The following is a 26366-nucleotide window of genomic DNA, read 5'->3' on the forward strand; positions in this document are numbered from 1 at the left end:
TAAAGTTCAAATGACCCTTCTATTTCAAAATTATTTTAGCCGGGTATGAAATCGCGTTCTGTTACGTTTTTCTCTTAATTCGTCATAGGTCGCATCGCCGTAATAGAAGAAGCAAAACATAATTATAAAAAAATAAAAAAACTAGTTTTTGACACAACAGATTTCCAGCTTAAGAAGTTAAGTACATATTGGATGAGACTTGTTCGCCTGCCTTCCATATTGCTGACAAGTCTTCAAATATTACTAAATAATATTGAACTTAAAGTTCGTTCCGACTTCTGTGTGTCTGTTATTTCGTTTCTTTGCCAGTCTCGAGTAAAGAGCTACTCCATATACCAGCCAATCTTAATCCCCCGATTCCATCAATACATTAAATGGTAAAACCGATCAACAGAAGTGGAAGCTACGGTTTCAGGTAGATCAACCCGTGAGAAATAAACACATGCAAACGTCATCTGTTTCACAGCTTACGAAACACTATTATACGGCTTTACATAACAGTCAATCCGGGAATACGTTGCACACAGTTATACCCACTCTACCGTATCCCCTCGACAAAGGGTAATTGACACGGATTATTTTCTTATGCATACGAAATCTTTCTTATCAATATGTTTGCAAAACTACGGTGCCCTTTAAGTGATATCCATTATAAAGAAGTACTAAATCGAAAAACGACATATCTTGTTTAATGGAATTATTAGTATGTATGAAATCAAACAATATCGTTCTATCAAAACATAATGTGTCGATAAATCGAATAATATGGGTTGTCAATAATTGTGCACAACCGTCAATAGGGTTTCATCCTTTTGAGAAAGATCAATATATTGCCTGAGATATTCAATACTTATAATTGCTAATCGCACCGACGTTGACATATGACTTTGAGTCTATTACTTGTAGGCAAAAAAAAAATTTAAATAATCTTTTAAAAAAATTTTATTTTTTTATTTATTTTGCAGCCAGGAATATTAACTGAGTAATCTTTTATAACACAAATATGGCCCAAAAAATTATCATTTCTTTCCAAACAAATGGCCAAGTGAGTTTACTTCTTTGAAGATAACGAAGGCTATAAGAAATAGTTTAAATAACTAAAGGAGGTCTAACTCGAATCAGGAGAAATACAAGGAGAATAAAGAAATGTGAATCGAGCACAGCCTACCTATACATTTAAGGAACATATTACGAGAAACGACACAGATTAACACTTGAATAAAACATAGAATTTTTTTCTTAAACTAATATAGCACACTGTTCCGATCGCTAAAATTCTAAATTGAAAATAAATTAACGGATAAATAATATAAAATATATTATAATGTATTCTATACCCAAAGAATTGAAATAAGATAACTTGGGGAAAATTCTGACTTATACTTGCTGTCTCAAACATACAGAAAATATAGCATACACACAATATAGCATTAACACAAATAGCAAACACTGAGACTTAGGGGACCTGTAACAATAAATTTGTTATAATAAAATTCTTTTTAAATTAAACATACAATATATCTAAGGGGGAAACATACAAACATAAAATACATTTTATATTTTTTTGGAATGGGGGCATCTGTCTGATGCCACCCACCAACCCCCCAGAAAAGGATCTTGCCTGACTCACCAAAATAGAGAGAGTAGGTAGGGGGCGCCTTTCGGATATTTTGATATTTAAAAATAATTTTGTTTTACAACCTAATTATAGGTTTAAGAAAAAACAACAACAGCAACAAAAGCAAGCATTAAATAAATTACAGTATGTGTGTGCCTCATAAACAAGAAAATTACCTTATAATTTCTACAGATTATTGCGAATTTGTATCACTGATATTATGAACACTGTAGATAAATCCCACGGAAAGTGTACACATACCGTTACAACTATCCAAGTTATAGTAGGCTACATGGTTAAGGTTCAGTTTCAAATAAGTTTTCTCTCTCACTCCAGATTCCTACGTACTCTGTCCTTTATCAATGAGGTGGGTGGCTGGAAATTCTTAATATTTGTATCGTTATTTTCGTACGTCACTGGTGATTAATCAGTGATCAATGGAAATTCGTGACTGATCGATAGAGTTGATGACAGGGGTAGAAACAATGTTTATAAATGCCATAGGCGGATTAAAATTTAATAAACAATACCTTACACACGCACGTGTGTGTGTGTGATATGGTCCAACCACAAGAGTCTGACGTTCTGGTTGACGATAAAACGTGACTTCTGTGGTCCAAGCGACATCGAACTGGCTGGAGGTCAAGGTGTTAAATGCGTTTTTGAGCCTCAAATGTCCAAATAATAACATGTACTATGGTGGACACAACCCTAGATTGACGGTTTGGTGGGTGGGAGATTATTCAACCTCTAACTCTACACGTGTCAAAATAAAAGCGTATTCTTGTACTGGATAATGACCCTGGTTGACGTTGGGGTGGGTAGGGCAATTACCGACCCATTGTCAAACTAATATCGTTTTTATAATATTCATATATAAATCTAAATATTTTGATCATCGAACCATATTAGACCTAGTAATAAGAGGCGCCATTTTACCCTTTTTCCTTATTTTATGCTATTTATATATATCTTGTGATATCATTTCATTTTATTATATCAAATTACTAAATTTGTAGTTAATATTTGACGAGCATAAAATCTTAATTAATTAGTGTACATGAAATTCCCAAATTTAAGTTTAGTCGCGAGTTTTTTCTTCACACTTGAATTCTCTTTTTAATATTGGGAAATAACGCCTATATTAGGAGAGAACTTTTTAGTACAAGTAACAAGATTGAAATTTTCTCTAAATGGTATTAAAAGTAAGTTGATAAATTATATTGAAAGTAAATTTTTATTAAAATATATTGAGATTGAATCCATTTATTTCGGTATTGCAATTATATACTATTTAATACAGATTGCGCTCTTATGATCAAGTACGAACCGTCTATACATACATTTCCCTTGTATCCTAAAGTCGGCACACAAAGAAAAAAAAATACATGTAAGCACCGCATTGCGGAAACCTAAAAAAATCATAAGCTATTACTAATCGCGCTGACGTTGTAGAATGATCTGTCTAATGGCGTACATAGATCCAGACGATAGCCTGTAAGAGATTACGAAGCCTCACTTGAGATTCTGGCCTTCGCAAGGAGCTAGGAGCGCGCCATATTTAGCGTTGTCTTCAGAAACTGGTATAAAAACCCCAGCCACGGGCCGACACCAGTTTTGCTGGCTAGAACCTCAAACGGGCTTTGTCTTTGCAGGTAAGATAACCGTCTATGTACAATTTTTCATAGCATAAGACTTTTAGTGTTATAAGAATTTTTAGTGTTAAGATGTTAACCTAACATCAGTATGTTTAAACATTAGATCATTTTAATATTTCTTTGCTATTCTTTAATATAATGTAACGGAAAGTTTAATTGTTTGAAGAACTCATATTTACTTATAATTATATTAGTGATTATAGTAAAAGCAACGTTCGCTACCAACTTCATACTCAGTAATAGTTAATTTAGAAATAAAATACTCTTTATATAATAGAGTGTAATATGTTGACATTTTAGAATTAACTCAGTAACATATATTTCAATTACGGTATTAGTCCGAAATATTGAATTTTAGATTCTTTTGCTATTGTGAATTTATTCGATATTTAATTATCTGTATTACATTCTAAAATGGCAGTTATTATACAAGTATGATGTTGGTAAGTGAAAGAATACCGTAGTTTTATATGTATTTCTTATATCCGAAAATTGAGCTTGTTGTAGTTTGATATTGAACTGTAAGTTTATATGTTGAGTATTTGAATAAAGTTTTGCTGGCCAGAACCTCAAACGGGCTTTGTCTTTGCAGGGGGGCAGTTGTTGTACAAGTATGATATTGGTGGGTGAAAGAATTTCGTAAAAGCTGGTGAAGAAACTCTCTTCGTAAAAGCTGGTGGAGAAAGAACAAAACAATTCGTAAAAGTTGGAGGAGAATAGAACGAAGTGAAGATAACATTTATAAAGTGTCACCTCGCATAATGAGGATTCACGAGAGAGACTCGCGCCAAAACTGTTGCGACCATCAGATGTCACGCCGCCCAGCTATGCTACACGAACTCCGGAACGATTTGACAACTCTTCTGTGATTTTCGTACTTTTCGCACACAAGAAGGGTTTGTTCTGAAACATCAGCGCCAGAAACATTACAAAGGCAACGAACATATTACAAGTATACAATGTATACATTGCCGGTGAGAATTCTTCTTGCAGTAACACCTGAAATTCCAGACATGTCGAATGCATACTATACATAGTCCAGCCCCGAAGTCAAGCTACCTACAACGCAGTCTGAAATACATCTATCCATGCCAAAAACAGATTTCATGGGGTCCATCAACGACATCTCCGCCAGGCACCAAGTCAACGACAGTAGCAACGACAGTTCGTTTCCAGTGATAGTGACTTGAACTTTTACAATTTGAACTCTTTCTATATTAAAGACAATAAGTGTATTGTTTACTATTCATTTAATATATAATTCGTTTCATAAGGAGAATATTTCTGGACTGTGGTAATTCTCACACAGGTATGTTTTTGCTATACCATATTTTGTATCTTGAATTACAAAACAATACAAGGTTAGTGCGTTAATTTCAAAATATTTCCAAACAAAATGATATAATTTATGCTGTATTTAATGTATTATTTAGTAACAATAACACTTTCTATATACCTACTTCAGTAACATTCATCGCGCTAGCTAAGGTTTCCACTACAGAGAATGAATGAACCTACCGACTTTAACTTGCATTCCAGACTAAGCTTTTACATCAAACCTGTTGTACTGAAATCTGAAACCACCGTATACACGTTTCTTATCCTACACATATAATAATGTCTTACCGTATTCGCTTATCTTAGGGAGAATTGTAATTTCCGCCTAACCGTCTCAAACATATTGATGCAGATGTTTATTGTGTCAGCCCAATGGGGTTCGATAATGTTATTGAGAGTTTTCTGTTATGTTTTTATACGAATCGTATGAATATATACCTTATGGTATTGTTTCACGGCGATAACGCCATAGAAACGGCTCTAATGCCTTCAATCCAGTCAGAAGAGGTGCTACCTTCCCTGGTTAGGCAACATCGATTGATGTTGTCGTGTTGTTCATTATATATGTATTCTAAAATGATAAATTAGTCAAAGTGTTGGAGCGATTACTCGAAACCGAGTTTTCCGCGTTGAACAGCTCTCATAAGACATGAGCAGCTATTGGCCTACATACGGCCAACTTATGCGTCTACTTTGTTTGAAACGATAACGGCGATACGTTCTCTTTCCTACGTCACAGGTAACTTTGGTAATACATGCCCATTTCAAAGTTGTACTTGACCACACCAACCAGTGTACGATTATAATGATAGATTACAATGATATTTTCATTTTTGCTCTATGTTAGATACGATTTCTATTTGATGCATACGCAGGTCAAGGTTTGATTGCAAGTGAATAGACGTTATGGTTATAAGGTAGGACATAACACAACATTAAAATTGTTACTTTCCTTATTCTTGGCTAATTCCAAATTCTTATGACATTCTCTTCGCAACCATTTTTACTTTATTGTTGCTGGTATTTCTTTGTTGATATTATCTGTGCAATAGGAAGATAAACTCAATATCGGCTCACTAGTACTATCCACGAGAACGGGAATTCTTTTCACCACACTTGGCTGAAGCAAAATAATAACCGTAGTCACCCAAAAATATGTTATGCTGATGTTACACAAAGTAAATTCTTTATTAAAAAAATAACAAGAAAAGAGTAAAATAACATACAAAAAAGAAAGATTAAAGATAACAAGAACTGCATGCTGATATCAGTGTTATAATTATTTAATAAGCCTAGTGGTAGAAGTAGTTTGCGTAGAATTTCTACTAACATTGGTCAGCGTTATTTGAAATTTTATTTAATGTCGTGCCATGACCTCCTTATTGCATTTATTTTTAGCAAAAAAAAAAAAAAAATAAGAAAATAAAAGGTGATTTCTAACCGATATTGTCAAATGTTCCATCCATTATATTGAGAATCTTATTAAATATTTTGAAGAAAGAAAAACAAAATACTCCTTATTGCATTTTTGTTATTTGATGCTTTTTAGTGAGTATTTTAAATTGCTCACTGTATTTTTGTATTTTACTAAGTATTTTGCAGTGATTGTTTCAGTCTATTTTCAATTTTACTGAATATTGTACAGTGATTATTTACAGTGATTTTTCTTATTGTATCTCTTCAAACTATGCTGAGTATGTTGCAGTGACCTTTCTCATTGCATTTGATGTACTTTACCGAGTATTCTGCAGCGATTTTTCTTATTGTATTTTTCAATTTTACTGAGTACCTTGCAGTGATTTGTTTTCTCATTGCAATTTTTTATTTTACTGAATATTTTGCGGTGTTTTTTCTCTCATTGTACCTTTTGATATTTTATGAATACTTGCATTGTTTTCTCATTGTATATTTTGTATTTTATTCTGTATTTGCAGTGTTTTTCTCATATATTTTTGAATTTACAATATATTTCACAACATTTTATTATTGAATGTCCTGATCCGTCATCTTTTACCTTCTATTTATGAATGTAATTTTTTTTTTCTTTTTTTCGAGCCTCGAGGACTCGGCTCAAATGAACCGGAGGGTATTATTAGGACAGAAATTTTTAGTACAAGTAACAAGATTGAAATTTTCTCTAAATGGTATTAAAAGTAAGTTGATAAATTATATTGAAAGTAAATTTTTATTAAAATATATTGAGATTGAATCCATTTATTTCGGTATTGCAATTATATACTATTTAATACAGATTGCGCTCTTATGATCAAGTACGAACCGTCTATACATACATTTCCCTTGTATCCTAAAGTCGGCACACAAAGAAAAAAAAATACATGTAAGCACCGCATTGCGGAAACCTAAAAAAAATCATAAGCTATTACTAATCGCGCTGACGTTGTAGAATTATCTGTCTAATGGCGTACATAGATCCAGACGATAGCCTGTAAGAGATTACGAAGCTTCACTTGAGGTTCTGGCCATGGCAAAGAGCTAGGAGCGCGCCATATTTGGCGTTGTCTTAAGAACTGGTATAAAAGCCCCAGCCACGGGTCGACACCAGTTTTGCTGGCCAGAACCTCAAACGGGCTTTGTCTTTGCAGCTCGATCCCGAGTACCTTCAATTCCCCAAGAATGTAGTCACGTCTTCATCATCTAGTGACACTACATCAAAAATGACTTGAGCTTCCTTCCTTTCTTCTCTCTCTCTCTCTCGGAATAGAGAAACGGATTAACTTAGAGTTTACGAAATAAAACAATTCGTAAAACCTATATCCAACATATTTCACTCAGTTCGGACGGAATTTAAATCATTCATTAGACAAATTTAAGATATGCATCTAATTTATAAAACAATACATTGAAAGAAATAATAATATATTGAATCTGAAGTTATGCTATCATGCACGAGAGTATGTATATCATACACCGAATGTATTATACAGCATATAATAATAAAACGGCACCTCATATGATTACACGATCAATGCAATCTTATGCTGCCATCTTCCGGACATATGCTTGTGATAAATAAAACTGTTAATAACAATACAATTTTGAAATTTATGCCAACAAATTAGACTATAGACTAAATTATACTGGATTTGGAGGACAGGATTTCTTTTACGCACGATCTTGCAAAACATGTTCTTGGAGACCTTAGCTAGAACATTATTCCTCAACGTAATTCTACTCAAATATGAACAAAATGAGACTCTTTGGTTTAGATGTTTGTTAGTTTTATTCTTGTGACGTCTAATTTCGAATCTTTTAATAACGCGCATGCATAAAATCTGTATGTTTTCTTGAATCTACTTTGTGCCAGAGACAAACAACACATCTGTTTGGGGATGCTTTATGAATAAAATTGTCGTCATCGTTACAAGTCTTCTTTGTGTTCATAATATCTATACTCCGTAGGAACAGCTTCTAGATTGAGATCATCCCAAGAAAGGTAGTCTAAACATCGTCCGTGGGAGAAAAAAAATACATAAATATTTGACTATTTTCTTACAAAAATCTAATACCTCTCCAAAGGGCAGATATTTTGGCGCTATACATGAAGGTAAATCATTCTTTAAGCTCGGTAAAAACGAAACATAGCATTGCGGTGGTAAGATTACCTGCCAACAGTGACAAGAGCATGTTCATACCTGTCACCACGCAGTCACAATCGCTATCGGTCGGTTCATATTGCATATGAATAAATATTATTTAAGAACACACTACACTGAACAAAGAGAGTAGGTTCAGTTATTGATCTCTTTTATATGTGTATGTATAGCCACCAGACTATGCCATCATACAGAAAGCCAGTATAATAGGTGTCATGGTGAAAGCTTACACGCATGACCAATGAACAGACTTGCATTGCAGCCAGTTGGAATATCAAATTACCAAAACCTGAGCTTATGATTTTGCATTATAGTTTTAAGGTTGCTTCAATATTTAGGCTTAGCCAACTCTGGTGTGTTTCCCACTGGCTGTTGTATTGCTAGTACACACGGTCATTCCTGTATTTCCTTTCTAATATATGTATTAAAAGCATCTGTATGCAGGGTATGACAATATTTACTGACAGATTCCATTAAGTATGCCGACAATATATAATGATAGAGTATGAAACTAAGTTCGAAATTCAAAGCATTCACTTAAATATTCGAATAAATATGCCAGACTTATGTAACAAAGACTACGAAAATATGAAATTATTAACTGTCATATTCCATTAGGTATGTCAGACCTTAGGAAACAAATGAGTATGAAATAGAAACTAACATGTTCCACCATGTAATGAATATAGTACAAGTATCCGTATGCAGATTATGAAAATATTCATTGACAAACTCCACTGGATTTTTATATGTAACTTATGGATCACTTACTGGTTTTTTCTAGTGTCAGAGTCCCAACCTTGGCAAGACTGTAACCAACATTTTCCTCTCCTCCTGTAGCCATTTTATATGTTGTATATGATTGTGCTTCAGGGTTATTCACTCCAAGTGAAATGAGTTTTCAACCTAACACAATGCTGACAGGATGACTGGGCTGCAAAATACAGACAGGAATATTCTAGCGGTGTCGATGTAATATAAATAATTAATATTTAGTTTATGAATTATTGTACAGAGATCAACTTGCTTGTCAAATGAAATATCTATACAAATGAAATCGCGTAAACATTTTGGTGTGTAAAGAGCTTATCAAAGCTGCAATTACATACTCTTTTTTTACACGCAAAATGTAATCATATTTATGTTCCCTATTCATCTTAGTGTTTTATGATATTAGTGAGATTGTGCCATCTTAGACGTGTTGTGTAATCTTAGTGGTTTTATGTGATCTTAGAGGTGTACTGTGATCTTAGTGATTATGTGTGGTCTTAGAGGTGCACTGTGATCTTAGTGGTTTTGTGTGATCTTATAGGTGTTTAGTGATTATGTGTGGTCTTAGAGGTGCACTGTGATCTTAGTGGTTTTGTGTGATCTTATAGGTGTTGTGTGATTTTAGTGGTTTTGTGTGATCTTAGAGGTGTACTGTGATCTTAGTGATTTTGTTTGATTTTAGAGGAGTTGTGTGATCGTAGAAGTGTTGCGTGATCTTAGAGGTGTTGTGTGATTCGTGGTCTTGTGCCATCTTAGAGGTGTTGTGTGATCTTAGTAGTTTTGTGTGATCTTATAGGTGTTGTGTGATCTTAGAGGTGTTTTGTGACCTTAGTGATCTTCTGCCATCCTAGATGTGTTGTGTGATCTTAGAGGTGCTGCGTGATCTTAGAGGTGGTATGTGATCTTAGCGGTTTTGTGTGATTTTAGAGGTTTTGTGTGATCCTAATGATAATGTGCCATCTCACAGTTGTTGTGTAATTTTAGAGGTGCTGTGTGATCTTAAAAGTGCTGTTTGATCTTCATAGTTTTGTGTGATCTTCATGGTTTTGTGTGATCTTAGAGGTTGTGTGTGATTTTAGTGGTTTTGTGTGAGTTTTGAGGTGTTGTGTGATCTTGTGCATTCTTAGAGTTGTTGTGTGATCTTCATGGTTTTGTGTGGTCTTGGAGGTGTTGTGTGATTTTATTGGATTTGTGCGATCTTAGTGATGTTGTGTGATCTTAGTGATCTTGTGCCATCTTAGAGGTGTTGTGTGATTTTAATGGTTGCATGTGATCTTAGAGGTGTTGTGTGATTTTAATGGTTGTATGTGATCTTAGAGGTGTTGTGTGATTTTATTGGTTGTATGTGATCTTAGAGGTGTTATGTGTTCTTAGTGGATTTGTGTGATCTTAGATGTGTTGTTTAATCTGAGTGATCTTTTGCCATATTAAAGTTGCGTTATCTTAGTGGTTTTATGTGATCTTAGAGGTGTTGTGTGATCTTAGTGGTTTAGGTGATTTTAGTTATCTTGTGCCATCGTAGAGGTGTTGCGTGTTCTTAGTAGTGTTTTGTGATCGTAGTGGTTTTGTCTGATCTTAGATTTGTTGTGTGATCTTTGTGGATTTGTGTGATCTTAGAGGTGTTATTTGATCTTAGTGATCTTGTGCCATATTAAAGTTGTGACATATTAGTGGTTTTATGTAATCTTAGAGGTGTTGTGTGATCTTAGTTGATGTATGTGATTATAAAGGTGTTGTGTGATCATAGTGGTTATATGTGATCATAGTGGTTTTATGTGATCTTAGTGATCTTTTGCCATCTTAAAGGTGTTGTTTGATCTTAGAGGTGTTGTGTGATCTTCTTGGTTTTGTGTTACCTTAGAGGTGTTGTGTGATTTTATTGGTTTTTATGTGATTTTTGAGGTGTTGTGTGATCTTAGTGATTTTCTGCCATCTTAGAGGTATTGTGTGATCTTAATGTTTTTATGTGATCTTAGAGGTGTTGTGTGATCCTAGTGGTTTTGTGTGATTTTAAGGTAGTTGTTTGATCGTATCAGTTTTATTTGATCTTAGAGGTCTTGTGCCATCGTAGAGGTGTTGTGTGATCTTAACAGTTTTGTGTGATCTTAGTAGATTTATGTGGTTGTAGAGGTGGTGTGTGATCTTAGAGGTGTTGTGTGATCTTAGTTGTTTTATGTTATCTTAGAGGTGGTGTGTGATCTTAGAAGTCTTGTGCCATCGTAGAAGTACTGTGTGACCTTAGTAGTTTTGTGTTATCTTAGTAGTCTTATGTGGTCGTAGAGGTGGTGTGTGATCTTAGAGGTGTTTGTGATCTTTGTGGTTTTGTGCGGCCCTAGATGTGTTATGTGATCTTAGTTGTTTTATTTGAACTTAGAGGTGTACTGTGATCTTACTGGTTTTATGTGATCGTAGAGGTGGTGTGTGATCTTATAGGTGTAGAGTGATCTTAGTGGTTTTGTGTGATCTTAGAGGTGTAGAGTGATCTTAGAGGTCTTGTGTATCTAAATGATATTGTACATATTAGATTAGCTAATATTTACAATGACTGGACGAAGCATTGTGCCTTTGTTTTTGGGGAGTTATTGGTTAGTGTTAATAATGTAGGTGTGGAGTTATTGTTGAGTACAAATACTGTAGATGGGGAGTTAGAGGTGGGAAAATACTATAGATTTAGAGTTAGTGGATGTAAATGATGTGGATGGCGAGATCAGTAAATACTGAATTATATCAGTTAATTAGCGGTAGGTAGATGAGGAGTTAGTGAGATATGTAAATACAATGAATATGGAGTTAATGGTGGGTATAGATAATGTAGATGCGTAGTTAGAGGTGGGAAAATACTATAGATTTAGAGTTAGTGGGTGTAAATGATGTGGATGGGGAGATCAGTTTTAGAGGTAAATACTAAATTCTATGAGTTAATTAGCGGTGGGTGTAAATGATGTAGATGAAGAGTTAGTGACATGTGTAAATACAATGAATACGGAGCTAATGGTGATGGTGGTGTGTGTGTGTTATTTGGAATTTTAACGTAGCTTTAACAAATTTTCAGTCCTATCGCTACGATGTCTGCAGTGTGGCACTTTATAGTGGTGTGTGTAAATAGTGTAGATACAAAGTTAGTGGAGTGTGTAAATAGTTATAGGGGGAGTTAGTGGTGTGTGTAAATAGTGTAGATGTTGAGTTAGTGGTGTGTGTACAAAGTGAAGATGGAATGTTAGTGGAGTGTGTAAATAGTTAGAGGGGAGTTATTGGTGGGTGTAAATCGTGTAGCTGGTGAGTAAGTGGTGTGTGTAAATTGTGTAGATGGGAAGTTAGTGATGAGTGTAAATAATATAGATGGGGAGTTAGTGGTGAGTAGTAAGGGGGGTCACCATAGCCTCAATGGGAATTAGCATTACAGAGACCCCTGGGTCACTATAGCCTCAATGGAAATTTAACATGGAGAAAAATCGTGGGTCAATATAGCCTCAAGGGAATTTGACATGGGAAATAGTCTTGGGTCACTATAGCCTCAAGGGGAATTGAACATGGAGAAACAGTTTTGGGTCACTATAGCCTCAAGGGAATTGAACATGGGATTTTTTTTTTTTTAAATTTTGAAAAAAGGGGTAGGCAATTGAAAAGTCATTCTCTTTTCGAGAAATATGGCTGGCCCTGAAAAGGGCCTTTGGGTTTATGTTAATGTATCCATTAACATAAGTGGCACCGCATTGGTCTTCTTCTTGTCCTTAGGCTGCGCCTCACTGTAGGACCGTAAATCAGCACTCTTTTGAGGCATCCTTGTCTTTCTACGTAGATCCTACGTATCCACAGACTGGTGTTTGTCCTGTGGACAACGGTCCACTTGGACCGGACATACATGAGCATGTCCGTCCTAAACATCATGGAAGACACAAGGGTGGATGATTCGACTGTGGTCCACATCTTGAAGCGACGAGAATAGGTGAATCAATGCAGTGAACTGCGCTTATTTAAAGGTAGAGGAAGGACTGAAACGGATTGAGTTCATTCACCAATCCGAACACGCGTTACAAAATTCAGTCAGCCCGCATCCAATCCGAAGATAGCAGTCTGTGACGTCACGTGGTCTATATAGATTCGCTAGCGCTTGTGTACAGTCAGTCTATGCGACAGTGATTCAACATGACGGAAACTCAGAAAACGATTCATTGGGTGCACCAGCAGTGGAGACCGCCCAAGGGAACCCGGACTTACTTTCAGAAGAGGTAAACTGGGATTTTGTGGATTTTCTTACCTCGCAAGAATTTGTTCCAGAACCTTCGTTACCTTCTTCATTACCGCAAGTGGAGAAGTTTAGACAGACAGAAAGAAGAATTGGAGAAATTTATACAACGACAAAAGGAAGCGGAACAAGCTTTTCTCCTACAGCAGCAGCAAGAAAAAGAAGAGGTAAGAAAAAACAACAGCAGCAACAGCAAGAAGAAGTAGCAGCAAAGAAACAAGAGGGTGAAAAACAAACGGTCACGGTACTGTTGGACATTTTAGCGAAGTTAAGAAGTCTGAATCAAATGTATCAGACTTCTTTATTACGACCGAAGAGAATACGACCTTCCCGAGCTAAACACGTTAACCCTGTGACTAAGCCTACCGTAACACCATTAGTGATTTCAACCCAATCATCATCAACATTACGCAGTCCAGAAGTAGGCCTTGGCCGTGGCAAAGGCTTAAGGCAGTTAAAGTTGATTGCTTAAACTCACTCCTACACCAAAATAAAAAGGCCCTTTTCAGGGCCACCCACATTTCTCGAAAAGAAATACAATTTCAATTTGCCAATAACTCAAATAAAAAAAAAACAACAACCCATTTTACCCCCCTATAGAACGTCTCTGTGTATGAGTGCGTGAGTGTAGCTTCTTATTTTAAAATCAAAACTCAAAGACACTTACCTTATATCATTAATTTATTCTTTTATCCATTCTTACAATCCAATTCACAATTCACAACACAACACTTTAATAAAAAGTTCATTGACTTCTTCTGTTTCCTTGTTTAGTCTCTCTGTTTTTTGAATTTCTTCACCGTCACACTCTTTTCCTCTTCTTCCTCACTTTCTTCCCTTCTTCTTTTCTTCTCCTGTTTCTTTTTCTTCACCTGTCTGCTTTCTTCCTCTGAAAAATCCCTCTCTTCCTCTGAAGAATCCTTCTCTTCTTCTGAAGAATTCCTCTTTTCTTCTGACTCCTCTTGTTTCTTTTTTGGCCAATCTGGAGACCAATGTCCTTTTTCTTTACAATAATAACAGGTATCTTGACTTTTGTCTGTTTTAGCCCCTGTTTTTTTTCTTTTTTGACGGTCTGGACACTCTGAAGACCAATGCCCTTTCTTCTGACAGATATAGCAAGTATCTTGACTTTTATCTCGAAAGGAAGGAGAGTAGTCCGTGGGCTGGTCTGAAGAGAATTTTCTAATGACCCCTCGCAAAGCTCTAACGAAACGTTCGATTTGGTTAGTCTCTTCCATCGTTGTGCTCGGCTTGAGAGTGAAATGAATAGTGAAAGGACAAGACACACACCCTTTTATATACGCTGGTCTGCCATGACTATAAATTAGTCTATGGTGTTTAAGCTTGAGTCATTTGACATTTTGCACTCAAGATGAAACGATCCTATTCATTTGAGAAGAAAGAAGAAGAAAGTAAGAGGCAGAAACGTGAAATCTTGGCACAAATTCATGCCAGTGATTTTGAAGAGGACATGAGTGAACCAGAATTTGAAACCTCTAAACCAGGTTCACCACCCTTAGTCAACCCTGAAAAATACTATTCCATTCGAGAGACGGAAAAGCGCTCCTCTAGAAAATTTAGAACCACGGCTTACAAATACACAGTGAAGTTTAAAGATTTCAAGGCTGAAGTGCCGTTAGAGAAAGCAGAAGTGTTTATCACTGGGGTGTGGGATTCTTTGCTCACCGCACTCAAGCGACAATGTCAACCCAAAGAAGACGATCGCTTGAGACTTTCCATACAACACGACGGTTTGAAATCCTCTGTTTGGATCGAATTTAGCACCCCTGCAGAATTGACCGCTTCCAAAGTCATGGACAAGATTCAACACGTGCAACAATCTAATGACCAGTTTGACATCACCGATGGAAAAGCCACATTGGACATGACCCACGTCTCTCCTCCTCAAGGGACCGGACGCAAAAAGATGTTATTGGTGAACGAGCTTCGCAGCATTAAGCGTAGCCTTGTCCAAATTCACAATCCTCATGACCAGATGTGTTTAGCCCGTGCCATCGTGGTGGGACGAACCTATGCCAACAAGAACGACACGGTAGAATGGAAAAGAACCTGGAACACTATTCAACGTTCCTATCGAGCCAAACAACGAAACGAAGCAGAACTCCTGTTGCAACAAGCTGGCCTGTCCAAAGACACACCCTGTGGCATTCCTGAGATGCAAAAATTGCAAGATGTCCTAGCTCCACGCTATACCTTGAAAGTGTACCCTCAAGAAATGTGCGGGCCTCTGTTGTTTCGAGGCCACGATTTTAAGGACGGAAAATACATTCATGTTTATTATCACGATGACCATTTCGATACCATAACCAGTATCACCTGATTCCTGGGATACGGTTATTACTGTGAGAAATGTGACCATGGTTATAATAATTGAGAGCAACACAAGCATTGTGGATTGAAATGCTCAGGATGTTTGGCCTCTTCAACCTGTCTGAGCGAAGAACCAGTGCCTTGTTCAACTTGTCTGCGCACGTTTGTCAGCCTTACCTGTTACCAACAACATCTGAAAACGCAAGGTTCACAGCAGAAATGTGCTTGTCAACTGCTGAGATTGTGCCCTACGTGTGGACAAAGCATATGTACCAATACTGCCAAGGCACACGTATGTCGAGGAAAGAAAAAATGTCACATTTGTCACCACATCGTGGACTTGGAACACCAATGCTAAGTGCAAAAATACCAACCTCCACCAGAGAAAGAGGACGGTCACAAGAAGAAAGGCAATTTCATCTTTTTTGATTTCGAATGCATGCAAGAGACCGGTATTCACATTCCTAATTTCTGTGTGATTCATCGAGCGTGCGAGAAGTGCATTCAGGAACCTATCTTCAGTCATTGCCCTCACTGTAGCAAGATTCCCGGAGGGCGTGAAAAAATCTTTCGAGGACTGAACACGTTAGCCGATTTTGCCAAATGGGTTTTAGACCCCATCGACAAGACGTGGAGCCAAGAGGACATCGAACGTTATGGAGATTGTCATCGTCATGCCACGGTGATGGCTCACAATTTCTCCGGATACGATGGACAGTTTCTTCTCAGATACTATACGGAACAAGGCACCGAGCGTCCAAAAGTCACTTTGAACGGAGCCAAAATCATTTTCATGCAAACGGGACAAGTACAGTTTAAAGATTCGATGAGCTATTTGGCCATGCCTTTGAGTCGAATGCCTAAAACGTTTGGAATGACAGAAATGGCTAAAGGTTATTTTCCTCACTTTTTCAATACGGAAGCCAATCAACATGCCGTTCTACCCCATTTGCCTGAGGCTCACTATTACGACCCCGACAACATGCGTACCGAACAACGAGAAGATTTATACGCTTGGTACCAGGCTCATGCCTCTGACCCTTTCGACTTTCAGGAAGAAATGTTAAAGTATTGTCGTTCGGTCGTGGACATTTCACGACGTTGCTGTGGAAAATTTCGAGAACTGTTCATGGAACACGGAGGGGTCGATCCTTTGAAAGAAGCTTGCACCATTGTCAAAGCGTGTTCCTTAGTGTACCGCCAACGATTCATGCCTGAAAACACCGTGGCTGTCATCAGTCCTCAAACGACCCACTTTGTCAAACGTCAATACTCGGTCAAAGCCCTACGTTGGTTACATTACTTGTGCGACAAGGAAGACAAGTGGATTCAGCATGCCCGCAACGGAAGGGTGAAAAGACCATCGGAACGTATTCGGTCGATGGCTGGGATTTAGAAAACCCCAAGATCGTGTACGAGTTTAACGGTTGCTTATTTCACGGATGTCACGTCTGTTACCCTGACCGTGGCACTAAAAATCAGTTTTTGCAACGAACCATGGAAGACTTGTACCATGACACTTGTCAGCGACGCCTAAAGTTAGAACAGCAAGGATACCAAGTGGTGGAAATGTGGGAACACGAGTACGATCACCGTATGAAAACCGATCCCGAGTTTAAACACCTCGTGGAAAGTTACCAGTTCATGGACCCGCTGAACCCGAGGGATAGTTTGTACGGAGGAAGGACCAATGCCACCTGTTTGCTGTACCAAGCCGACGAAGAGAAAGGAGAAGAAATCAAATACTTGGACGTGTGTTCGCTGTATCCCTACGTGTGCAAATATTGTCGTTTTCCTGTAGGGCACCCGCAATTGTCAACGGAACATATCGACCTCAAAAACATTCGACAATACGAAGACTTGATCAAGTGTAAAGTTTTGCCTCCCACGAACCTGTACCATCCCGTCTTACCTCACCATTGTCAAGGCAAACTGATGTTTCCATTGTGCCGTACTTGTGCCGAAACGTGCAAACAAGATCAGCCTTGTCAGCACACCAAGCAAGAACGTGCCTTGACGGGAACCTGGGTCAGCGTAGAATTGTTCAAAGCTCTGAACATGGGATACCAACTGTTAGAAGTGTACGAAATTTGCCACTTTCCCAAGACAGAACAATACCACAAGGGTGATCCCAGTCAGAAAGGCATTTTCGCAGACTACGTGGATGCCTTTTTGAAACTGAAACAAAAAGCCAGCGGCTATCCTTCCTGGTGTCACACTCCCGAAGACCAAATACAATTCAAAGAAAAATACTATGAACAAGAAGGCATCACTTTAGACCACATCGAGAAAAACGAAGGCAGGCGATCGTTTGCCAAAGTGATGTTAAATTGCTTGTGGGGTAAAATGGCACAACGACCGTTTTTACCCAAGACGGAATATTTGACAGAACCTTCCCGCTACTTCCAGATGATTCACGACAAAACCAAATACATGAAACACGTGGACGTCGTTCGAGAGGATTTGATCTTGGTCAATTACGAAGAAGATCTGGACTTTGTACAAGACGACCCTTTTGGAAATGTCATCATTGCGGCTTACGTGACAGCTCATGCTCGCTTAAAATTGTACGAAGCTTTAGAACTGTTAGGGGAACGCATCCTGTACTTTGACACGGACAGTTGCATTTACATCCATCACCCGAGTCAACAGCACCCTGACATCGAAGGAGACCGTTTAGGAGCCTGGACAGACGAGCATCCCGACGACAAGATTCTAAGTTTCGTCAGTGGCAGTCCCAAAAATTACGGCTACGAATACCGTGACAAACAAGGAGAAGTGCACACGACGTGCAAAGTGAAAGGACTGACTCTGAATTATCGTAACAGTCGAGTGGTCTACTTTGGAGTATTGAAAGAAGCCTTGCAATCGGGAGAGGATGGAAACTTTAAAGTGACCACCTATCAACCGAACAATAATGTACGTTTACCCACTCACCACATCGTAAGTCGGCCCTTGGAAAAAGTCTATCAAATCGTGTACCAGAAGTGAGTGCGACTTCCCAATCACATCACCTTACCGTATGGACACGTCGGTATTGGTCTGTATATAAAAAAGGAACCGTAGGCAAGATCGATAGTTCATTGTGACTACCAAGACCGAGCGAACAAGATGAATACTTTCAGAGAAGCACGAAACAAGTTGTTTAGAAAGGCACAATTCAAGTGTGAGGCTTCTGAAGTGGAATGTGATTGTGAGCCTTGCGATGGGTACGATGCTGTAAGTTGTGACCTTAGCGATGCCGTAAAGCATCATGGGAACTTTGTTCTTACGACCCCTATCATGGAAAGTGATGCTATGCGTGTCATACCTGAGGGATGCGAAAGTGATGCCGCTCGTCCTCTTGGACATTTTACTGGGTTTCGTTTTAAAGGGGAATGTTCACCTTCACGTCTACCCCCTTACGGATGTCATCCAGTCCTGAGCAAACGCCTGCCCATGTCACTCAACCCTCATCGAAACGAACCTGTGAAAGACGAATATTCGTTCCCTGTGCGTTTGTCTGAATACTGCGACTTTGAAAATCGTCTTCAATCGTTCAAAGGAAAATGGCCTAAGTATCTGGGAGTACCGACCCCCGAAGAATTAGCCAGAGCCGGATTTTTCTACTTGGGCGAAGGAGATAAAGTCAAGTGCTTCAGTTGCGGTGTGCCACTTCACCACTGGGAACCGCAAGATTCGGCCTACGTAGAACATGCTCGATGGTCACCGAATTGTCATTACTTACCCTTAGTGGGACCGAGACACTGAAGTAACTTACCATAATCTGTTCATGGATACTTTACAAGAGAACATTCGTGCTTTGCCTGTGGAGTTGAGAGAACGCATTTACCGAGAGCTGGTCAAAATACAAGTGAAACGTAAAGAACAATTGCATCCGTTAAGTCACCGGTGTTTGAACCACTGGTACCTGAAGGCTATACAAGGACTGATTCAATTGAAAGTGTTCCATTGGACAGACATTGATCAACGATCCCCTAGTTTTAAAAACGATTGGTTTGGTATGGACGATTCTATCTACTACATCATTGTAAACGTACTGCATCGAATTCCAGAGGAAGAGTTAACGAATTGCCAACATCTTGAACAAAATGTCAACTTAGTGAAAAAGGAAACTTCTGAACGAATTGTAATGTGTAGATTAGTGACTAAACGATTTAAATTCGACACTGAAGGAAAACCATGTTTGTGCAAAGAGTACATTTCTTGTGTCAGACCAAAGAGGATTTAGTATGACCTATTCATGGATACTTTGCTAGAGAACATTCGTGCTTTGCTTGTGGAGTTGAGAAAACGCATTTACCGAGAGCTCGTCAAAATACAAGCCAAACGTAAAGAACAATTGCATCCGTTACGTCACCAGATCTTTAAGCACTGGTACCTGAATGGTATAAGAGAACTGATTCGTCAGAAATTGTTTCAGCGGTCAGACCTTGTTCAATACTTCCAGGCCCCCGATGATGCACGTGTTGATCATTTTGGTTACTTCGAGATTCACCTAGTACAACACATTGAGGAAGACAAGGTAAAGGATTACCGACATATTTTACGTGGAATCTACTTAGCGGAAGAGGAAACTTCTAAACGAAGTCTGACGTTTCGGTTACAGTATGCAACATTTAAATTCCCCACTGGAGAACGAAGATGTCTGGCTAGAAAGTACGTGTATTGTTTCCGAAACAAAGAGACTATAAAAACAGGCTGCCATGCCACGACTTTTATCGTATGTAATCCAACAGATTCCTTGGAAGGAACTCAATGACCATATTCAAACCGTGGATCATTACCATCGATTATTACAAGAACTGTATCCATTCAATTTGGGTCGACAAGTGGTGTGTGTCTTAGTGACTTGTTTTCTGGGATTTCGTTTACCAGCCGATTCTTTGTGGACTCTTTACGATTAGTACTTACCACCTCAATGGCCTTAAATGGTCACGAAAAACTCCTTTTGTTCAAAGCCTTGCGTTTTCATCTGGATACTTCTCGACCTCTACGGGAAAAAAAGATTCGTCAACTTTTAGCTACCCAAGACGTGTATGACGATGTGTGTGTAGCTTGTGACTTACATCCCCATTGGACAGATGTCTGTGCCTGGAAAGAATGGGATTTTGAGGCTTGGACCCAAGAAGTGGCCCAGTATGCACGAGAGTTGTTCAAGGAAAAAAGTTACTTTTCAACCCGTGTTAGTGACGGTGCCAGAAGAACCCGTCACCCAGGACGGGACTGTCGTGGACAGGCCTGAAAGACCCTTTCGGGAGGACACTTGTGTGACCTTACCCCCTACTATAGAACTGGTTAGAACATAACCCAAAACATATGGTTGTACAGACACTTGTGTTTATTCCACGTTAATGGTTATCATGTGCCTTTTATTCTTGTACTTAAGCCTTTGGCTTTTATGTATTTTTGTCTTTCGTATTCATGTTTGAAAAAAAAATTCAATAAACGTGTTCTGAAAAAAAGCATATAAACTCTTGTCTTGTTTGTTTTCGTGTCACAAGTGACATTTCTCACACTATGGCTACCTCTGCTGTCTCTGCTCCCTCTTCCTCTACTGTCAAAGTCATCGACGAACACTTAGATCGTGCCAGTTGGGAGGCTTTGTATCTTCGCCATCCCTTTAACATGCTCATTGCTGGACCTAGCGGTTCAGGCAAAACCGAATTCGTCAAACGTTTGATCGAACATAAACATCATTTGATCGATCGGCCACCTCAACGAATCGTGTGGTGTTACAAAGAGTGGCAATCGGCGTACAGCCTCTTGAGAGAAAGTCAAGGCGATTCCATCGTGTTTGTGGAAGGCATTCCTAAAGAAGACGACGGCATCGTCTCTGACTCCAGTCAAACCCATTTGGTCATTTTCGACGACATGTTAGGAGAAGACGAAGAAGAAATTAAACTGTGGTTCACGCGTAAAGGGCATCACCGTAATGCCAGTGTCGTTTACATCACCCAAAATTTGTTTCAACAAAGTAAAGCCCATCGCACCATCAGTCTCAATGCGCATTACGTGGTCTTGTTTAAAAGCCCTCGAGATAAATCGCAAGTGCAAGTCTTAGCCAAACAGTTAGGAACGCCTTGGCTGACTCAGGCGTACGACGATGCCACTCAAACGCCACACGCCTATTTACTCGTCGATTTGAAACCGACAACCCCCGAGGATTTGCGATTTCGCACCCACTTGTTTCACCACTGGTGCCAAGACGGAGGGCCTGTCCTGTACACATCTCCGTCCTCGACTCCATTTCACTCCACATGAAAAAATCTATAAAAACCTCAGACCCTTTTCGTCTGTCTCACACACAGTGTGAACATGACGTCCCTTCAGTCGCATCTTCCCGTCAAATTGATTCGTGCCTTGTATGGCATCAGTCGAGAAAAAAATCCACAAACACGAGCTCGTGTCTTAGAAGCTAGTCTCAAAGAAGTCTTACGATGGTTCACGGTGACGGCACGTCAAATACTCCAAGGAATCATTCAGATTCCTCGTCAAACCAAACGCTTTTTCGATCGAAACAAAGTCGCTTTGGTCCAACTGGCCGATCCCCGCATCGACACTCAAACCAAAAAACAAATCATTTTGAAACCTGGAGGGAGCGGTACTCTAGGAGGGGTCATCATTCGCTCACTCTTAAGATGGGATCCTAATGCCACAAAGTTATCCCCAAGAAAAAAATCCAACGAAGCCCCAAGAAGAAAAAGAAAAAGACCAGGTCCCCAAGAAGAACTTCTTCAGTGGCGGGACCCTCCTCTGACCAGACACCAGCAGCCCGGAAAAAGAAAAGAAGCCCCCAGAAAAAGAAACAGAGAAAAAGTCCCCAGAAAAAGAAAAGTCCACAGAAGAAAACTAGTCGCAAGAGAGGCACTTCGGCCAGGACGCAACCTTACACTCGCAAACCACGACCTGCCACGGCAGTGACACGGTCACCGGCAGCCTCACGTTCATCCACTTCTCCATTAATGACACCAAGAACTGAAGAGTACTTGGAGACGTTGATCACACCAAGAACATCTCCGTTGATGACCCCAAAAAGAACTTCCCCAGTGGCAGGACCCTCCAATTTAGCGGCAGTGGCTGCTGCTCACAAAGTACCTTCTCCCAAAATCAAAGTCCATGTAAGATCGGGCATGTTACAAAGTTTACTGGATTTGTCCAAGCAAGAACTGGCTCGATTTAGTCCGTTGCGTACCCCTCCACGACGTGTTATGCCTGTCCTCAAACTGATACGACGTAAAGACAATCAGTGGCGACGCGTTCCAGTATAAAAAAGGTGTGTGACCAAGTCGGGGGTATCAATGTTTTTTTGGTGCTCCTGAAGACTCAAAGATGTCACCCTCCAGAAAACCCCAAGGAAAGAAAAGAAAAGGACTACCACCACGTTTAGTCAAACATGGGGACCTGTTATCTGTCCTGTCCAAAGCTTCTCCACCTCTACGAAAAAACTCATTCAATCGGCCTCCAAAGAGGTCATCGATACCGTGTGCGAATGTTGTTTGAACGTCTTGAAAGGCACGATCCCTTTGTCCAAACACCAGAAACAATGCTTAAGCAGACATCGTCACGTTCTTACCCAATGGTTCGAAAGAAAATTCCCATTCGTCAAAAGAAGAAGATGTTAGTGCAACGTGGAGGCATTTTGCCCCTCTTGTTAGGCCCCATACTGAAAGGAGTCTTGGGAACCATGTTGGGAGGACTGGTGGGAGCAAGATAAAAAGGCCCTCGGAAGTCCCAAGATCTCAGAATCGACCCGTGACAACCCCATGGAAGGACGAAAACTAGCTTTAGTGCCTTACAAACGATGGATAGAATACCATCGGTGGCAAGAACAACGCACCCCGCATTTACCTCCCAATCCCCATTTGAGTCAGATGTCCCAGTTACAACACGAATTGCAATCCTTGATGGATCGCCAAGATTTGTCCGAAACAGAAAAATCGCAAAAGTACGGTCAACTTTTGCAACGACTGCAACTCTTTCACCAGAAAGCTTTAGACGAAACAGCTCTACCCACTCTAAAAGATTTTAAGACCTTGATGAAAAGTCCAGCACCATCACCAGTACCAGTACCAGTACCAGTACCACCAGTACCAGTGGTTAAGACAGAAAAAGGAAAAGAAGAAGAAGAAGAAGGGTTTCAAACTCCACCAGAAAAAGTACGCAAGTTAACAACACCACCTACCTCCAGAATTGGATGGATTAAAAAGATGATGGCCACCCCTTCTTCATCACAAGAGAAAAAGAAAGTGAAGACAGAAGTGAAACAGGAACCGATATCCCCCGCTCAGACATCTTCCTCCTCTTCAACACCTATTGCCGGTCGCACACGCAAAGCATAGCAATCCAAGAAAATACCCCAAGAAAAAAAGAGTAGCCTCTTTCAAGAGTGGGTGCCTTATTAACACACAAACAAACACAAATAAAAATGGAAAAAGTCTTAGCCAGCATTTACTACGATCCCTCCCATCCTGCAGGTTACGCAGGAGTTCAAAAATTGTATCGTGCTGCCAAAAGTCGACTGAAAAGTCTCCGTTTACCTCAAGTACAACGATGGTTACAAGAACAAGCTACCTACACTTTACACAAACCCATTCGACGCAAGTTTGCCAGAAGTCGCACCCGAGTGGAAGGCATCGATCATCAATGGCAAGCCTATTTAGCCGATGTCTCTCATTTGGCCAGTTACAATCGTGGCTACAAATATTTGTTTTGTGTCATCGACGTCTTTTCCAAATTTGCCTGGGTCGTGCCCTTGACTTCCAAATCGAGCAGCGAGTTAGTGCGAGCCCTGCAACAAGTGCTGAAACAAAGCGGTCATCACCCTCTTCGATGGCAAACGGACAAAGGCACCGAATTTTTGAACCAAGCTTTCCAAAAAGAATTAAAGAAACGTGACATTCATTTTTTTACCACCGAGAATCCAGAAAACAAAGCCAGCATCGTGGAACGTTTTCAACGCACTTTGAAAGAACGCATGTGAAAATATTTTACGCATCACCACACTCTGAAGTACATCGACATCTTACCGCACCTGGTGCAAGCGTACAACCAGTCTTACCATCGAAGCATCGGACGTGCCCCGCAAGACGTGACTCCCGACAACGAAGTGTTGGTGTTTGAGCGCCTGTTCGGTACGTCCCCGACGAGGGCTGTCCCCAAGAAAAGTGGAGAGTTGGTCGTAGGAGATTGGGTGCGCATTGGCAAAACCAAACGCACTTTCGACAAAGGTTACTTACCTAACTGGACGACCGAATTGTTTCGTGTCACTGGACGAGTACATGGCCGTCATCCTGCCATCTATAAATTGGAAGACATGAACGGAGAAGTGCTCAAAGGAACGTTTTATTTGCCCGAGTTACAACGTGTGACCAAAAAAGAAGACGACGTGTACGACATCGAAAGCATTCTCGAACGCAGAACCCGTAAAGTGGGCAAACGACGTGTCAAAGAAGTCAAAGTACGTTGGAAAGGATATCCATCCAGTTTTGATTCTTGGATCGACGCTTCGCAAGTCATCGACTATAAAAAGAAGTGACCATCATGCCCTTTCACACAGACGCAGCTACGTCGACCACTCCTCCTTCACCTAGTTCTTCTGTGCAAGATTTACAAAAACAACCTTTGTGGGTGTGGTGTGGAGAACGTGTGCCTAAAACGAAATCGTCTTTTTCTGCCAAATCTTCGTGGTGTATTGTGTCATCGGGGCAGCCATTGCCAATTTGAGTTTGCAACAAGGAGACAAACAATTGTGGACCATTTTATTGAGCAGTTGCATCGGTTACCTGCTTCCCAATCCCTCCCTGAAATTCTTTTCGAACGGGAACCACGGGAACCTTGTGTCCAGTGCCAGTGCCAGTCACCACTCCAATAACAACAACAACCACAACCAGAACCCCATTTTGGGCGGAGACACGCCTCTGACGTCCAATAATAACCCCTCGGACAGCCACAGAACTCTGGGATTATGAGTCACGAAAACCAATTTTACTTAACCTTACCCAGTGACAGTTCCATGGAGGTGTTTCCCAACAACACGTTGTGCTGTTACACGGCCAAATTACCTCAAGCCATCCCCTTAGATCACGAAGCCCATTGGGAAGTGGCTTAAGTGGAAATCATTCACCCGACCCAAGTCCTCAATGTTCTTCCCAATCAAAATAAATTTGAAGTGGAAGTTTATGACGAGCAATTGCAACGCTACTTGGATGACAACGTCCAATATGACAAGAAAGCCCGTATACAAAATCAAAAGTACACCACCTATCACTTGTTCATTCCCCCAGTCTATTATTTTAGTGGTCAACATTTGGTCAGCACCATAGCCACCAGGTTTAATGGCGTGTTTCTGAAAGCTTTGGAAAGTGTCAAAAAAGGTGTCGTCACCCTGGAATACCACAAAACAGCTCGTCGCTTCCTGATAAAATTTCCTGAGGGGGGTAAAAATCCTGTCTTTCTTATTTTGTCCTGAATTGTTTGACATGTTGGGCGGGGACATGGAGATGAGGAAGAAAGTAGAAAAAAAATCCGAAATGCCAATCATTGTCGACAACCAGAGTTTTGCCAAGCATTTTAGTACCCCGGTAGAACTGAACCAAGGACTGAATTTGATGTTTGTGTACTCCGATGTGGTGGAGTACAACGTGGTGGGACACACCTTCGTACCGTTACTGCGTGTCATTCCTTTCAAAGTGGATTCTGCCGCAAACGCTGACGAGGAAGGTGGAAACACTTACCACGTTCACCGCGAATTTGTCCATCCTCACTATTTGCCCGTCAGCAAGTCGTAT

The 26366-nt window shown here is 39.8% G+C and overlaps 1 long non-coding RNA gene across 1 annotated transcript in view; it reads right to left on the reverse strand.

Moving 5' to 3' along the window:
• Positions 1–3755: 3755 nt before the first annotated feature.
• The window catches only part of LOC149789945 (uncharacterized), a 29364-nt gene continuing 6753 nt past the window's right edge, over positions 3756–26366 (reverse strand). Inside the window, exons 2-3 of the long non-coding RNA XR_016423775.1 lie at positions 9000–9162; positions 3756–5734 (exon numbers count right to left, since the gene is read on the reverse strand). This is a non-coding gene — a long non-coding RNA (uncharacterized LOC149789945). The remainder of the gene's footprint in view (positions 5735–8999; positions 9163–26366) is intronic.

Source organism: Sinohyriopsis cumingii, chromosome 10 (assembly GCF_028554795.1).
Source record: "Sinohyriopsis cumingii isolate HCF-2022 chromosome 10, ASM2855479v2, whole genome shotgun sequence".
In the NCBI taxonomy this organism is placed as follows: Eukaryota; Metazoa; Mollusca; class Bivalvia; order Unionida; family Unionidae; genus Sinohyriopsis; species Sinohyriopsis cumingii.